Source organism: Helianthus annuus, chromosome 6 (assembly GCF_002127325.2).
Source record: "Helianthus annuus cultivar XRQ/B chromosome 6, HanXRQr2.0-SUNRISE, whole genome shotgun sequence".
Lineage (NCBI taxonomy): Eukaryota > Viridiplantae > Streptophyta > Magnoliopsida > Asterales > Asteraceae > Helianthus > Helianthus annuus.
The window spans coordinates 97,698,532-97,715,372 of record NC_035438.2 but is presented as its reverse complement, the minus strand read 5'-3'; the positions used below and the strand labels follow the sequence as shown (position 1 = coordinate 97,715,372).

Sequence of the window (16,841 nt, the reverse complement as noted above, 5' to 3'; positions counted from 1 at the left end):
AATTAATAAAAAGCTTGCATTTTACGATATCGCACATAACTTCTATTTTAGACCATAATCTGATGCCAAACTTTTAGGGCATACTTAAATATCAGTAATAACGGTTTTTGTCCTCTCACATTTTAAAACAAAATCTCGTTTTAATATCAAAAGGGCATAATGGTCAACTTTTGAGCATTTAAGGAAACATGCAATGAACTAGGATTTATATGGAACCAAGTTGTTTAACCTCAGAGGGTTATAATAACCTATAATATGGTCCTAAAGGAACCCTAAGGCATATCTAAACGAAGCTAAATCGGTCAGAATTGAAAGTCAAAGCAAAAGTCTACTTTTGCGACTTTCGGTTCCGAACCGAGCCTAAGCTTAGAATTGTCGGGTTGAACAAGCTTAGACATGTTCTTATATTATTTACTAAGTTATTTAGATGTTAAAACATGTTCCATAACCTCTGCATTGTTAGTTATGAATTTATTTGTAAAAATTGATTATGTTGACTTTTTATAAATAAGTTTGACCCGACAATTGACCAAGTAAAAGTGATAATCAGTAGGTGCCCTTTTAAGGGTTTATTACCTACATAATTACCAACTCATAGCGAATTTTAAAACGGAGAATGGCTGGACCATTAGTGATTAACCACTAAGTCAAAGCTTAATTATGATAGCTTTGACTTTTGGTCATTAAACTAATAAACTTAAACTAGAGAGGCTAAGAACACTTACTAGGGTACTTAGCACGAATTTGGAACTTAAGAAAACTTTCTCTAGCTCTAGAAGGCTTCCAATAGTAAGCTTTGAAGTAAAACTTGAAATGAGCAAATGAACTCATGAACACAAGTCCCTTATATAGCAAATTTGATGCTCCAAGATCACTCCATCTGCACCTAGGAGGTAATTCAGATGTTTACAGGTGTCCCTAGGGCAGTAAAAACCGTTTACAAGCCCCAGGTATTGCTCAGAATGCATGCAAAGGCGGTGGAACTGGCTGAACATGCAGTTGTCCTTGTTTTCTGTCGCTGGCACTCTTACGCGGGCCGCGTAAGACTCTTAAAGAGTCTACGCGGGCCGCGTGGCTCCCCTTGACCGGAAAACACCTTTCAAACTTTGCAGTTTTGGTCCCTGGTCCATATTTAATTTAAATAACTTCTATTTATTGCATTTAGGACCCCCATAGTTAACTTTTAAGGGGCTTGGGTCATATATTAACTCCGTTAAGCTATCGGTTAGTTGTACGATCACCCGAAAGGTATTGTTTTCATCGAAACTCCACAAGATTACTATCCATTATTCTTGAGAGCAAAATATTCAATTATTACAATGTTTTTGGGATCGTTAAAAGGTCACTCAGAGGTAACGTTTAACATGTTGACACTTTTAACCCTTATGATTCGTAAGATCCTTATTTCAAGCACAAACAACTTTCTTTGTTTGATAATTTATTCGTAAAGAATACGAACGTCGTGTGAGGTCAATCAGAGGCACAAGAATGGCATGTTGACACTTTGGATCCTTTTACTTACATATTTACATTGTTTGACAATTTTAGTCCCTCGGAAACAATTCCTTACACGTTTAAAGTCCATGACACGTGTCTTTATTATATTGGACATGATTTTACGAGGTGTTACAGCCAGCATTGGAGGAATTTAAAGAGGCTTTAGGCTTCATCCCTAGCATCCCCAAAAGCACTGTTTTCTACAGCAAGGTTGACCCGGGTGTTATGGATGAGATTAACAATCATTTCAATGTTGGTGACCTCCCAGTTAAGTACCTGGGTGTCCCGCTTATTTCTACCAGACTACACCATAAAGATTTCATTGCTCTTATTGATAAAGTTAAATGCAAGATCCGCCACTGGAAGAACACATCCCTCTCTTTTGCAGGTCGGCTCCAGCTTATCAAATATGTCCTTAATTCTCTACATGTGTCCTGGTCGTCTGTTAGGGACAAATGAGAGGTGTTGCAGGTGGATTGGTAAGCAGTTGTTTTTCTTGCCTTGGAGATATAATCACAAGTCAGTAACGAGCCTTTTACCCGCATCAATCTATATATAGTTGAAGAACTTTAGACGCTTGCGAATGTGTATTCAAAGTTTTACAAGTCTTATAATCGATCAAGAAACTATTTCAGGACTACAAAGACATTGAGGAGGCAAAATAGCAGGTCAAGTTGGCTTGCAACTAACAGTTTATCTGCTTTCTAATAAAAGTTACAATTTTTTGAATAAAAAGCTTTTGGGGGGAATCATGGATAATAAGACTTTTTACCCACCCGTTTGAGGTTTTTCATATCCCAAATCGACCCATTTATAAAAATATGGATCAAATCGCCCTTAATTGGGCTGAAACGGATACTACAATGTACGAAACAAGAAACAAAAAGATTTGTGATGTAAGAATCAAAGACTCTTAAGAAGAGATGTATTACCAGACTGGTGTTTATGTAGAGCCTGGCCAACAAAAACTAAACTATAAAGATGGCATGCTTTGCTGCTTATGGTGTGGACCAAGGGGAAGATCATTGAACACAGGTGCCCATTGTCTTGGGAGCTGGAACTCCAAAAAATGTTGAAGCTCATCAATTGGTGGTTTATCTACAAGAAGCCAAGAACAAATGTTATTAACACCCATAGATAAAATGTGGTTATGCTTCAAACACCACCTGAAAGAGGTTAAATAGTATTTTATTTGAAAACGGTGAGGAGCTGTTTCACGGGACCCACCCCACAAATACCCTGTTAATGAATGGGATCAGGGAAAGATAGGATTGGGTCAAAGTAGTCCAACTCACAGCGTATATAGATATGATGGCATGGCACAAGTATCCGCTTCCAGGGACACCATTAAGTAACAAGGTTATTGGAATGAAGGACATCTTGATTACATCTGGCTCTAATTGCACGTTATGCAACCATTCACTGTGTTTTAGGTTTCTATGATCACTTCCATATCTCCTTTTGCAAATGCACACAAGGTTCTGTGATCAAATGAGATCACAAATTAACACAAGACTACAAGACAATCACAATCACACTACAAAATACTACATTTGCATTAAGGCACCTCCTTAGAAGAATAAGAACTTGATGAACTAGCATCTGCCCTCCTATGTCATACTGAAAAAAAAAAGAATCAGACAAGATTAGAAGATTATCTTTACTGATTGATAATCAACTTTATTGAATGTGTAATGTGTTATCCAAAATTGATTATTTGGCCCCTACCTAATCAGATGATCATAAGTCAATAATTTTATCCAAAATTTTAAAAGTTATTATCAAATTAACCATATAATCGAAACACACGGTAAAAATAACTATGAGCAAGGAGATCAATAAACAAACGAGAATAAAAGAATACCTTGTCATTGAGTGAATGATGTTTAGAAGGGAATCCACATGTCCATCAACATCCAAGAACCTCTTGTCTGCCATCGTTTCTAACCTTTTCTGTACATCAACAGGTTGAAGGGATGATGCATACGACTGCTTTATATAGATAACATCTTTTCCTCCCATATACACACCAACAGTTACATGAGTGCCAAATCTTTCAATAAACCTGTAAAAATATGATATTTGATCACAGAATCAAGAAACATGATTCGTTAAGATAACAATGGCAGAACAGGACCAAGAAAGATATGACACAAGTATATGAATATAACCTTGCGAATAATGCAGGTTCCCATGATGATGGAATAACTTGCTTCAAATGATCACAAAGTAGTATGTGGGATTTTTCAAGTGCGATTGTATACAATGATATGAACATGCCTTCAAAAGCAAGAGTTTTGGTGTCGGAAACATCTTTCTGCCAATTTCCAGAAAACTTAAACATTGAATTGAAATGGCCGGAAGGAATTTTTCCAGTCAATGATAGTTCCTGGTTGAACTGCTCAGACATCTGCAGGGCAAAAATTCCCGAATCGAGTGGATTTAACAAGTTAAACATGGTTACCTAACCTCATAACTTATGTTGCTTTCAAAATCTTAGAAAAAATTGTAAACTACATTTGTTAACCGATTTAATTATCTATTATAGTTGTTATAATTTTATTTATATTATCTTGCATGTATTTAGGTTACACCTCTATATTTAAAGAGGTGAATCATGTTTATCAATATATGAAGAACTCTAAATCTACCATGATATTATAGCACTATTGGTGTTGAAAACCAAAGTATTAAAATTTCTGTTTGAATTCTTTTTCAGTTTACAATTCAGATACTGGCATGGATATACGACACGGACGTAACACAAAATTTGTGGCTTTGGGGTTAGTGCAAATGGGTTATGGTCAGCTTCAAGTCGAACCTACGAACTCGCTTAGTTAAACAGGTCAGATTCGTGGCAATCCGGTGGGTTCACAGGTTGACCTATTTTTATTTTATTTTCTTAATATATGTTTTATGTCATAAATTAAATTCAATGGGTATTTTATGCCAAAATCTAAAACTTAAAAGAAAATGACATAATATTTTATAGTTAAAATATAATTGTTTTATATACAACTGTATTTCTTTTGTTCTAAAATATTTAAATTTAGAGTATTAACATACGGAAAAAATAGAAAATAAAAAAAAATCGGGTTAAATGGGTTGTGTTTGTGTCAACCCGCGAATATTCATGTCAGATTCGTGTTGGGTTAGACCCGCTAACCTACAAACATGTCCCGTTTAGCACCCTTTTCATTTTGTAATTATTTAACTCAATTGTTTAAAAAGACGTTGCAGTTATCACTTATTAACATAGAACGTTATGAAAATAGCATTGAGAAGATGAACATCAAAAACTTAAAAATGAAAAGGTTGGGCGGATGAGCTACCGAATGTTCTATGGGCTCACTGTACGTTACACAAGACTAGCAATGGGGAAACCCCGTTCAGTCTTACGTATGGCACCGAAGCTGTAATACCCGCAGAGATCGGACTCCCAAACCAGAGGTACAAAAACTGGGAGGAAAACGAGCAGGAACTCCGATCCAATCTTGATCTACTAGAAGAGCGTCGGAACATCGCGGCAATTAAAGAAGCCCGATACAAAAAGAAGATCGAGAAATACTATAACGCCCGGGCCAAGCTGTACAAATTCAAGGTCGGAGACTTTGTGCTCCGGAGCAATGATGCCAGCCGCGTCGAAACCCCTGGCAAGCTAACCCCAAAGTGGGAAGGACCGTACCGAGTCAAAGAGGCTAGTGAAAAAGGCTCGTACGTATTGGAAAAAATTGATGGAACCCCTGTACTCAGAACATGGAACGGGGTGCATTTAAAGAAGTGTTTTATGTAAACATTCGGCTACGGCCAATAAAAGATCGCTACTATCTACATTTTTTACTTTCAATTTCCATGTACGACTCGGGGGGGTAATGCCCTGAGCTAATTTCCATTTTCCTTGTAAACCGGGAGGGTTTTCCCCGGAAGCTATGATTGAGTCAATAAATAAAGCGATCTGTGTTTCTACAAGTATAAAGCAGTGTATGTATAAGTTCGAACAATTTTAAAAATGTGCACAAACGGGCCTCGACCCATGCCTCGCGCCGATCGAGAAGGCTTAAATAGTTCCAAAAATAATAAAATCTATTAAGCAAAAGGTTCGTATCTAAGTACGGTCCGACTACAAAAAATCTACTAAGCGAAGGAAGTTCAAAGGAAACTTCTTGCCAAAACTCAGTCACCTAAGATGACCGAGCAAAAACCTGGTCGAACGGTAAAAGTTTGGACGCAAACTAAAAAACTAAGTAGCCAGGATTGAACGTTTTGTTTCCAAAATCATAATCTTATACAAAGCTGCAGAAACATGTCAGTCAAATGCTGTAAACAAAAAGATAAACTGTGCGAATACATGCCAAAAGAAACAGTTTAAATTGTACGATTACATGCCACAATAACAGTATAGTATTGCACGATTATAAAGACTAAACTTCAAGCTTCGTAATCTTCTTTCACGATAGGGAGTTCACTTCTCTGTATAATGACGGACAAGGGTTTGTCAATTAAATCTGCAACCTTGCCAAGAACAGAGATATGAAAACTATCAAAGGCTTTTATTGCGGCATCCAATGCATCCTGTGCTCCTTCATCATATCCGGGAACTTCCTCGGCCGAACGGACTGAGTTCAAAGCATCCTTGAAGCCTTGTTTGATTCCTTCATTCACCCCAACTACGTTTACGCTGTTGACCAAGTCCGCAACAATCTTCTCCATCTCAGGGCTTTTGTAAACCAGCTTAACCACCCAGGCAATCCCATCTGTGAGAAACCATTGCTTGGTAAACATGAGCTCCGATGCCTGGGCATATAGCTCAACCATCTCACCATCAGTACGGGTCAACATGCCTTTCGCTTCGTCGATCGTTGCTTTATGCGATTCGATCGCCCTATCACGAGCCCTCTCCAATTCATCTTTAACTGAAGAAATATAGGATTCGGTAAGTGGAAAAAGAGAGCAATAAAAAACAAATTATGAACTTACCACCAGTCAAACGATTATGATCGGCCAGAAGCTGATCATAAGACGTTTGCATTTCCTTCAACTCAGCCGCATGCCTTTTCTCCGCACTAGATAGCTTCTTCTCCAGATCAGCGAATTTCAACTTGAAAGCTTCTAAGTCTTGAAGGGTTTTGTCTCGAGCTTCATAAGCAGCCGCCGCTGAAGCCTGGGAATATTTATTAACTTCCTTCGCTTCCAAAACCTGCTCCTTCAAACGGTCAACCTAAGAACGGAGAGAAGATAGCTCCTGTTTCGTCTTCGACCGAATATTCCCTTCATTTTTCAAGTTAGCAACCTCACGCTCAAGCTTGCAACGGTTTGATTCTGACTCGATCCAACGCTTATAAGTCTCCAACACCAAAGAATTAGACTGAGCTTGATTCAGCATTAGGGCATTCCCAAGCTCCGGGCCGCTCATCTTCCGGTAATGCGCATGTTCGGCCGGAGTCCCAAGATGAAACAGAGCCATCTTGGCCGACAAGGCATCTACAATTCTATCTTTATTCACCAACGACCACTCGGGTATATATTTCTCCAAAGCTCGAGCCGAATCCATATCCCCAACATCGCCCGAACCTAACTCCCGGGACAAGAAAGCAGCTTCAGTTTTAAACCACAAAGGGGAAGAAGAGGCACTATCCCCACCGTCGAATGGTTGTGGACTTGGCCTTGAAACGTTAGAAGCAACCCCGGTTGTAGGCTTACCCAAAGGAGAAGGCTCGATCTTCTTAAAGGACAGGGGCTCAGGCATGTGAATATCTTCAAAAACCTTGGTATTTGCCCCTCCAAAAGATAACGGGCTCGTCGGAACTTTAACCAGATGATCCCTTGGGGTGCGACCACCATGAAGATGGGCGTCCAGGTTTGCCAACAAACCCCCAGCAGTAGAGAAATCAGTGGCTTGATCTTCCTCATCGTCATCCAATGTAATAGTTTTAAAAGCCATCTTCGTTTTCATCTGTTTAACCTTCGGACTGGACTTGGAAGAAGTAGTCCGTCTTCTCTTCAAACTGACTTGAGGACGTTCTTCATCATCACCCTCTTCAACCCCTTCGGCATGCACTCCTTCGTCTTCAACGGAGACATGAACTCCTTCATCTTAAATAACGAATTTGGAACCAGACCCTTTCGACCCACTTGAACTTGTTTTCTTGCCCTTATCGCTACCAACTACCACCGCAGCTTGAGACGGAACAACATCCACTATCCATGTCACGAGAGCCGAACCTGAATCTCCTTGACCGGCTGAACCTCCTTGATTATCCGGAGCCTCGGGTTCCCGAATCGGATAAAGGTTCTCCTGCACAATGTTCAGATACGGAGGATCACCTTTCGGAGTCTTGGTGGCCCTGATGTCGAGCTCTTTGGAGTCAAAAGACTTCAACCTCAAAGCTTCCTTTAAACCCATAGCTGCACAAAAAAACAAACGATAAATAATATCTATAGCCTGACATGACGAAAAGCATAAAAAACAAGCAAAGTAATCAAACACAAGTTCAAGAAGCACCACATAACTGACCCACTTTATTCCACTTGAGGGTAGGATACCACTCCGGTTCGGCCCAGATCGTGCTGATCCGCCCCATGACAAGGATGTGTTCCGGATACTTCTGTACATGTCTAGCTTCCTTAATCAAGTTCGCATATAAATTTTTGTTAAACTCGAAGTCTTCAGGAAGAGGGAGTGGAAGCCGCGGCTTCTTCAATCTCCACGTCATAAACTCCGGAACGCACCGATCATCAACCAAGAAGAAGTGGTCTTTCCAATCCTTTATACAGGTAGTAATCCACGTATAACAACAAGAAGTTTTGTCCCTAACTTCGAAGGTGTACCAGCTACCGGACCGGTTCAACTTGTAAAAGGCCCGGAACACATCCAAATCTGGGTCAGATCCTAAACCACGACAAGCTAACTCAAAATGACACACCTTGGCAAGGCCGAAAGGGTTCATTTGAGAAAGATGAACCTCGTGAAATAAAAGGACTTCGATCAAAAACTTCGTCAGAGGAAGACGATAATTGCAGTTATCGAAGAGGCGAGTGTAAACCCCTATTTTCCCCGGTACGAAAGGATAAATAGGCGTATTCTTTTCGGGGAGAACGGGGTGTAATGAGGCGGGAATTGTGTAGTTATCTATGTACCACTGTAAACCTTTTTTACTCAAAATATTGAAGCAACCTGATAGATTGCTCTTGTTCGCCATACTAAGAAGAAGGGTACTAACCTGCGTGATGAATAGGTTTCGCCTCAGACAAAGGGATGAAGAAGATAAAGTAAAAAGTGAAAACAAAAAATTACCTTTTCCCTTTTTATAGGGGCAATACACCGCCTCAAAGATAACCAATAAAAGAGTGACACGTCACGATAACTGACGCATATCAAATGTCACGTTAGGGGAAAAGATAAAACGACCACCTGTCGCCCTAGCAAACGTCACCGCCCAGAAATTTAAAATTCAAAAAATCAGTAAACGGCAAATCAAGGGATCAGCCCGCCAAAAGTTACGCCGTTATAGTTCGAAGCTTTTACTTAGAAAACGCTACGAACTAGAGGGACTTGATGAGGATACATCCTTGATCAGACTGAGTCGTCAGCGAACATAGAACCGAACTATAACACACAAAGGTCGGATCGCACCACATGCCATGGACGGAACGACCGAATACACAGGTACGCCATAACGAACTGGGCCCCACGGCCATAACCGCCATGACAGTTATTGGTCCGGCCCTAACTAACTCGCCACGTCAGCATACCCAAAGACTATAAATACCACACTTAGACTTCCAAAAAGGGGTAATCACTACTTTCTCTCCTCTCTCTCTCCCTGACCCTTTCTCTCCTCGCAAATACTTATTCTCACGCCCGAGCTTGGTCACAGAGAGGCCCCCCTCCCTGTGACGAGGCTAACGGTGTTCTTGTTTCCTTGTGATCTTGCAGGTTCTTACTAGGTCATCTGAAGCTAAACTCTAACCAGGTCGGACCAACTGGTTTTTTGAGTCTTCAGGTGGTATAATGAACAATATACCTGCTGGAACGAGAGAACGTCTGAGGAAATCGAGTCCGCTCACCTTTATCACACTTAATTAATTTCGCAAGTGAAGAAACACTAGATAAATGGTCGGAACCGAGATATCTAGGGGGTTTGAATCCGCATAAAAAGGTTAGTTTCCACTCGATCGATTCAGGTCTAACAGACCTTCTTCTCCGATAATTCTGCAAAAAAGAACACTGTTAGCCTCGTCAAGGGGAGAAGTGGGTTCTCTCCTTGACCCAACTCCGGTGTGAGAATAAGTATTGGTAATGAAGAAGAAGGTGTATTTGAGAAGTGTGTGTAACTTGTCTTCATACCTGATTTTTCTCTTAATTATAGCCGGGAGTCGTTAAAAGGGGGGAAAACCCGTTAGTGAAAAGAAGACGGAAGATGCTAACCCCGTAAGCGGTTATGTTTCCTTCCGTTAATGATCCTTGATCCGACGTGATAGCACACGGATCGTGGTTTAGATCAAGGGCTAGGGATTGGCCACGTGTAAAGTGACTAAGTGGAGATTATTCTTTTCTTACATGCATTCGTTGTGAATTTAGGGACGACTGATATAGCGACACGTGTCCAGACGGTTGTAACCGTCTTGGTGGTGCACGATTGTATTATTTCTAGAAGATTACTGCTGTAATCTGGTGTGACACCTTATCATGTGGAAACAGGTGAATAAATCCCAAGTCTGGGCAAATAATATCCAAGTCTGGATTTTAAGCGGAAGTATCTAACTCCGGATTCTTATCCTTTGCCTTGTGTAGGGAAGGCGCAAGGTTTTATGGTTCCCTTTGGGCGCAAGTGTTGACTGTTGTAGGCCTTTTAAGCCTTTCTTTTTGTGAGACCAGTGCGCGGCCGCGCAAGGTGCCAGGCTGAAAGTTAAGTTTGTGGTATGGTCCCAAGCACTTATTATGAGGTTTTTGGGACCTTACCCCTTCAGCAACGTATTAAAAGTCCATCAGGAAGCACAATATCTATAACATCAATAAACGAAGATCTAGAAGCACAATATCTATAACATCAATAAACGAAGATCTAGATACGATGTCGCTGTTGAAAACTGTGTCCATTAATCGTTTATAAGTTGCGCCAGGGTTGCGCAGGCCAAAGGGCATTTTAGTGTAGCAGAAGATGCCTTTATCTGTGCAGAATGCGGTTTTGTCTTCGTCTTCTTCCTTCATCTGGACCTGATGATAACCTTTGTAACAGTCGAGAAAACACTTCCATCTGAATGATGCTAGAGAGTCGACTTTTTTGTCTATCTCCGGAAGCGCGTAACAATCTTTTGGGCATGCTTTATTCAGGTCTTTGAAGTCGACGCACATTCTCCATCCGCCACTATGTTTCTGTACCATTACTGGATTGGCAACCCATGTATGGTATTTTACTTCGCGCAAGATTCCCGCATTGAGTAGCTCTACCACTTGTTCGTCCATGGCTTTCACTTTTTCTGCGCTAAAGCTGCGCCTCCCCTGGGCAACAGGTTCCGCTGATGGTTTAATATTCAGGCAATGTTGCGCTATGTCGCGTGGAACCCCAGTCATGTCTGCTGGGCACCAAGCGAATATATCTTTGTTGTTGGACAACAGTGCTTTCAGTTGTATTCGTGTTGCTGGTGAAATGGCATGTCCTAGTGAGATGGCCTGCTCTGGGTATTCTTCGTTCAGGACCCATTTCTCCGGTTCGTTTGATGCTGAAGGTTTGACTACCTTTGCTGGTGGCTCGTCGTCCACGTACATGACTTCTTTGCTTGAGTACAGAATTGCAACTCCGGTTTCCGTTGGGAACCCACATGCCGCGTGTAGGATATATGTGATCATACTGAACTCTCTTTGTGATCTTCTTCCGAGCAGAACATCATGACGTGATGTTGCCGGCATGACCATGAAATTGACTGTAACTGTTCGTGAATGTTCGCCATCCGACAAAGTCACAGGGAAAGCTATTTGCCCTAATGGGAATACAGCTTCATTGCAGAATCCGGTGAGGGGAAAATCGACCGGTTCTAGACGTGCTTTATCATCTGGGTCGAGTTGTTTAAACCACTTCTCGTATATGATGTCCATCGAGCTACCCGGATCTATAAACATGTAGTCTGTCCGGTAATGACCGAAGATGCCAGTAATAATTACTGGTCGCTCTTCCTGAGGGCCTCCTGGGACGACGGGAAATATGACTTGCTGTTCCCTCCAATGTTGGTCATAACTTCGTTTGTTTATCCTTCGTGATGGACCTCCTTGAATCATGTTTATTTGTTGTGGTTTAACTTTCTAATGGCTGCTATTTCTGAATTGCATTTCAATGTAACGACTAGATTGGATGTCCCCCCGACAGGGTGTTGGTGGGTCCAATACTGTAATGTTGCTTTCTTCACCAGATCTGATGTTCGGGACCTCAGATGTAACACCCCAACCCGAATAGGGCTGACGTGTCACTATTACAGATATCAAAACCAAACAAAATCCATTTAACAAGGAAAAATATGGAATCCAAAAGAAACCAAAAGTCTCGAATCAACCAATAAATCCTAAAGTATTAGTTAATTTAAATACTGAAATAAAGAAAAGTCTTTTATTCTTGAATTGCATTAACTCTCATCAACGCTACTTCCCAACATTCCCCTGATCACCTGTCAACAAATAAGACAACACGACAAAGAAAGATACGGCTGAGCCAAAGGTTGCTCAGTAACGGAAAAATCAATAGCACATGTAAAGACTGATGTACAGGAAGCAGAACTGAATTGACGCAGGCAAAACTCACAAACAGATGCTGAACTAATTCAAAAGCATAGATCTGGTACATGATCGGAACATAATCAGATGTAGTACATAAACATATCAGAGACATATCAAATTCATATACTGAATTACACGACCATAATATAACAATAAAACATGTCATGTAATATAGAAGCACCCAGAGCCAGAAACAGAGGGGTGCATAGCTAGCTAGCCCATGCACCTATGAGATGGTGTGTGTGGCGTTCACACATTATTCCATCCCCCAGAAGTCAGAAGTCAGAAGTCAAAAATCAGAACTAGGATCGATCCATACGCCTCTAAGGGGCCAAGGTGCTACACAAGCACAAGTCAGAGACGCCGTGATTTTGATTACGCACTGTCACGGAAAGTGTTCATGTCGTTGACGCCCAAACGACAAGTCAGAAGCGCTCGGGTGTCAGAGTACAGAAGCTTAAAGCCATGTAACGATAAACCAAATGAAAGTAATTCTAATGGGAACATGCAATAATGATTACAACTACTAAAGTCTATTGCATGCTACAACGAACTTATCAAATAATAAATGTGAAACTAAAACAACTAACGAAAACAGACAAAATCCGTACTGTAAGGTAACGGATTTGAAAAAAATACATTGATGAGAAGACCAAAGAATCCGTACCTTATGTTTAGCAAAGCGACACAAAATAAATCAAGTCGTCCTCAAACAGTCAATAACCTATAATCCCGTTAGGCCGAATTAGTTATATATTAAATTAGTCTTATTTATTAATTCGTTTACTAATAATTTTTCCGACGACCAAGGTTTCCGTTTAAGTTTCTTAAAGTCTTAAAAAAATCAACTTGAAACAAATTAGCTCACGACTGAGCCCCATTAATTGTTAAATCCAATTTCATATTATAGGTTCTCATAATATTATTTTATAAACTATATTAATAGTACAGATCACTAGATTGTAGTTATAGTAATAAAATCATGATTGACCCATAAAACATTAATGTATTATATTATTAGATTTAGTATTTTTTAGTCTCATGCCTAATTCAATTCACACATGAACATACTATATCAGAAAATAAAAAAAAAAAAATCTCATACATGACACACATAATCCATACACTCACACAAAAGTTAAATAATAACCAAACACTCACAACTAATGTACCCACACCACAAATCGTATATATACATAAATAAAGAAAAGAACTAAATTAAATTAAAATAGTAAAGAAAATATAAACCAACAATAACCACAACACATACTATCAGAGGCACACACACATGCATATATCATACTATACTCACACATCATGCATTACCCAGTACCCACGAACAGATACATATATACCTATCTTAGTACCCACATCAAACACATACAATCATATACATATCATAGCTATTATTATCTCATTCAGGGAAAAAAAAAATTCAATGACGGGTCAACCCAATTTGCCAGAGACATAATCTGATCCGAGGATACATATTACAGTTAGTTATTAGCATTTTATTTTTGTTTAGCATCTCATCGCCGGGAAAACAACGTGTTCAACCGCTTATAAGTCATATCTAAAATAACCGTATATAGTCACAATGGTTGCTTGTTTGTTACCTTAAAAGCCAACGGAGTTGACCGGAGACCAACGATTCAACTTCAAAGAAAAAAAAATTCAACGGAACCAATCAAGCAACAGTGATGCTCGCGGACTGCTAAATCGTGAACCAGACGTACTCGAACAGAATGCTAAAGGTACGGCGGTGATTTATGGCGGCGGTCCGACTAGGAGGGTGTGGTAGCGGCTGTGGTTGCACCGGAACGGGTCCGAGAACACGAAGGGCGAATCCAACGGTGGCGGAAAGAAGCGTGGCGTGACAGAATACTCCGGTGAAGAAAAGCCTCACGGTGGAATACGACGGCAGTGCGGTGGTGCAGCTATGATTGTTTGCGAGGTTTTTCTCTTGTAGGGTTTGAATAATGATAGGATTGAATGGGTTAATTAATAGGATTGATTTTCTAATTGGAAGGGGATACAAATTTTGTAGAGATTTACATTGCCTTGTTTGGAATCGTAGAAGAAGGTAAACCGTGTCAATCGAATTTGAAAAGCGAAAGAAAGGCAGAGGATGTTATTGGTTTATTGTTTGACTTCCCAAATAATTCATTATTTCCTTTTCTTTGTTGTCGGTTAACACTACCCAACAGCCAATAGTAAATATCTTCATGCATTTAAATGTTTAGAGAATATGGTTTCGTTTTAATTCAAATGCATATGCATTTAAATGGTTTGACTATTTGAAGGGAAAACATAGTTACAGTACAATTATTATTATTATTATTATTATTATTATTATTATTATTATTATTATTATTATTATTATTATTATTATTGTTATTATTATTATTATTATTAAGAAACTACTTAACATTAAAATCAAATATTACATTCCGACATAATAACTTATCATAAAAATTATAGTATTTATTATATTAGGGTTATAAACGTTTCGCATATTACAATTTTACCACCCTAAAAAAAATTTCGTCCTCGAAATTGCTAAATACGAATAACACACGGAATGCGAACATAGTAGCTCTAAACAAACTTTAAACATCTTATAACCCTAAAAGACATACTAATGCACGTATTTCTGAGATGACATATACTGGATACTGAAACAGATTAAACTTCGGATGCGAACAAAACAAAGTTAACTAACACAAAATAGAACGAGATAAATCAAACTAACTGGAACTACGAAGAGCTAAGACGCGAATAGATTCGGATACTGGGAGCGGATGGTGTCTTCCACTTCCCAAGTGGCTTCACGTTCAGAATGGTTCCTCCACAGAACTTTAACAAAAGGAATAGCCTTCTTGCGCATAACCCGCTCTTGTCTGTCAAGAATAGCTTCGGGTTCCTCTTCGAATGACAAGTCTTCACGAATCTGATGAAGTGGATAATTGACGACATGTAACGGATGATAGTTGTAGCCCCTAAGAAGAGACACGTGAAAGACGTCATGCACATGTGACAACTAAGGCGGTAGTGCCAAACGATAAGAAACTTCTCCGACTTTTTCAAGAATTTCAAACGGACCGATGAATCTAGGACTAAGCTTCCCTTTAATTACAAAACGGCGAACGCCCCTGCAAGGAGAAACTCGCAAGAATACCCGATCACCAACATTAAACTCCAATATTCTACGATGTCGGTCTGCGTAGCTCTTTTGTCGACTCTGAGCTTCCTTTAATTTTTCCCTAGCGATAGCAACTTTCTCACTCGTGATCTGCACTAATTCGGGTCCTTCAATAATTTTCTCGCCGACTTCCTCCCAACAAATAGGAGCTCTACACTTCCGACCATAAAGAAGCTCTAATGGTGCCATACCAATGCTAGCTTGCCAACTATTATTGTAGGCAAACTCAACAAGACAAAGATATTCATCCCAATTTCCAGTCCACTCTAAGGCACATGCCCGAAGCATATCCTCGAGTGTCTGAATGGTACGCTCTGACTGGCCGTCTGTCTGAGGATGAAATGCGGTGCTGAATCTCAACCTGGTGCCCCACGCGGCTTGCAAACCTTTCTAGAAACGAGAAGTGTAACGTGGGTCACGATCAGAAACAATAGAGACTGGAGTACCATGAAGCCTGATAATCTCTTGAGTAAAAATCTCAGATAATCTACTGACTGAGAAACCCTGCTGAATGGGAAGAAAATGAGCAGACTTTGACAAACGGTCAACTATAACCCAGATAGCATCATTCTTTCTAAACGTCTTCGGCAAACCAGTTACAAAATCCATTGAAATGTCATCCCACTTCCACACTGGAATGTCTAGTGGTTGAAGCAAACCACCAGCTCTTTGATGTTCGGTCTTAACTTGCTGGCAAGTGAGACATCTACTAACATACCTAGCGACATCCTCTTTCATAGCGCTCCACCAAAAGTGCTGACGAAGATCCCGATACATCTTTGTAGATCCAGGGTGAATAGAGAATGGTGAACTATGTGCCTCCGCTAACAATGACTCTCGCAGAGTGGAATCATTAGGCACACATAATCGTTTTCCACACCAGACCACTCCATTCTCATCAATTCTGAATTCTGACTGCTTTCCAACCTCCAAATTCTGAATAATTGCCCAAAGTTCTCCATCGTCTTGTTGAGCACTCTTGATTCGCGAGATCAAGTCAGGCTCTATCTGAAATCTGGCTAGATAACCATTGGTGTCACCAAGATAAATACCAATACCCAACTTATCTAGATCTGTGAGAATCTGCGGCTGCAATTGAAGAGAAGAAATAGACCCAGAACTCTTTCGGCTAAGAGCATCAGCCACAACGTTGGCTTTACCCGGGTGATACTGAATGTTGGCATCATAATCCTTTAGCAACTCTAGCCAACGTCGCTGCCTCATGTTCAACTCCTTCTGCGTAAAGATGTACTTCAAGCTCTTGTGGTCAGTGAAAATATCACAAGTCTCTCCGTACAAATAATGTCGCCAAATCTTTAGAGCAAAGATAACGGCGGCAAGCTCAAGATCATGAGTCGGATAATTAACCTCATA

At 40.1% G+C, this 16,841-nt stretch overlaps 1 pseudogene; it reads right to left on the bottom strand.

Moving 5' to 3' along the window:
- Positions 1 to 1,659: 1,659 nt before the first annotated feature.
- On the bottom strand, positions 1,660 to 11,773 carry LOC110944656 (annotated as a pseudogene).
- Positions 11,774 to 16,841: the final 5,068 nt, after the last annotated feature.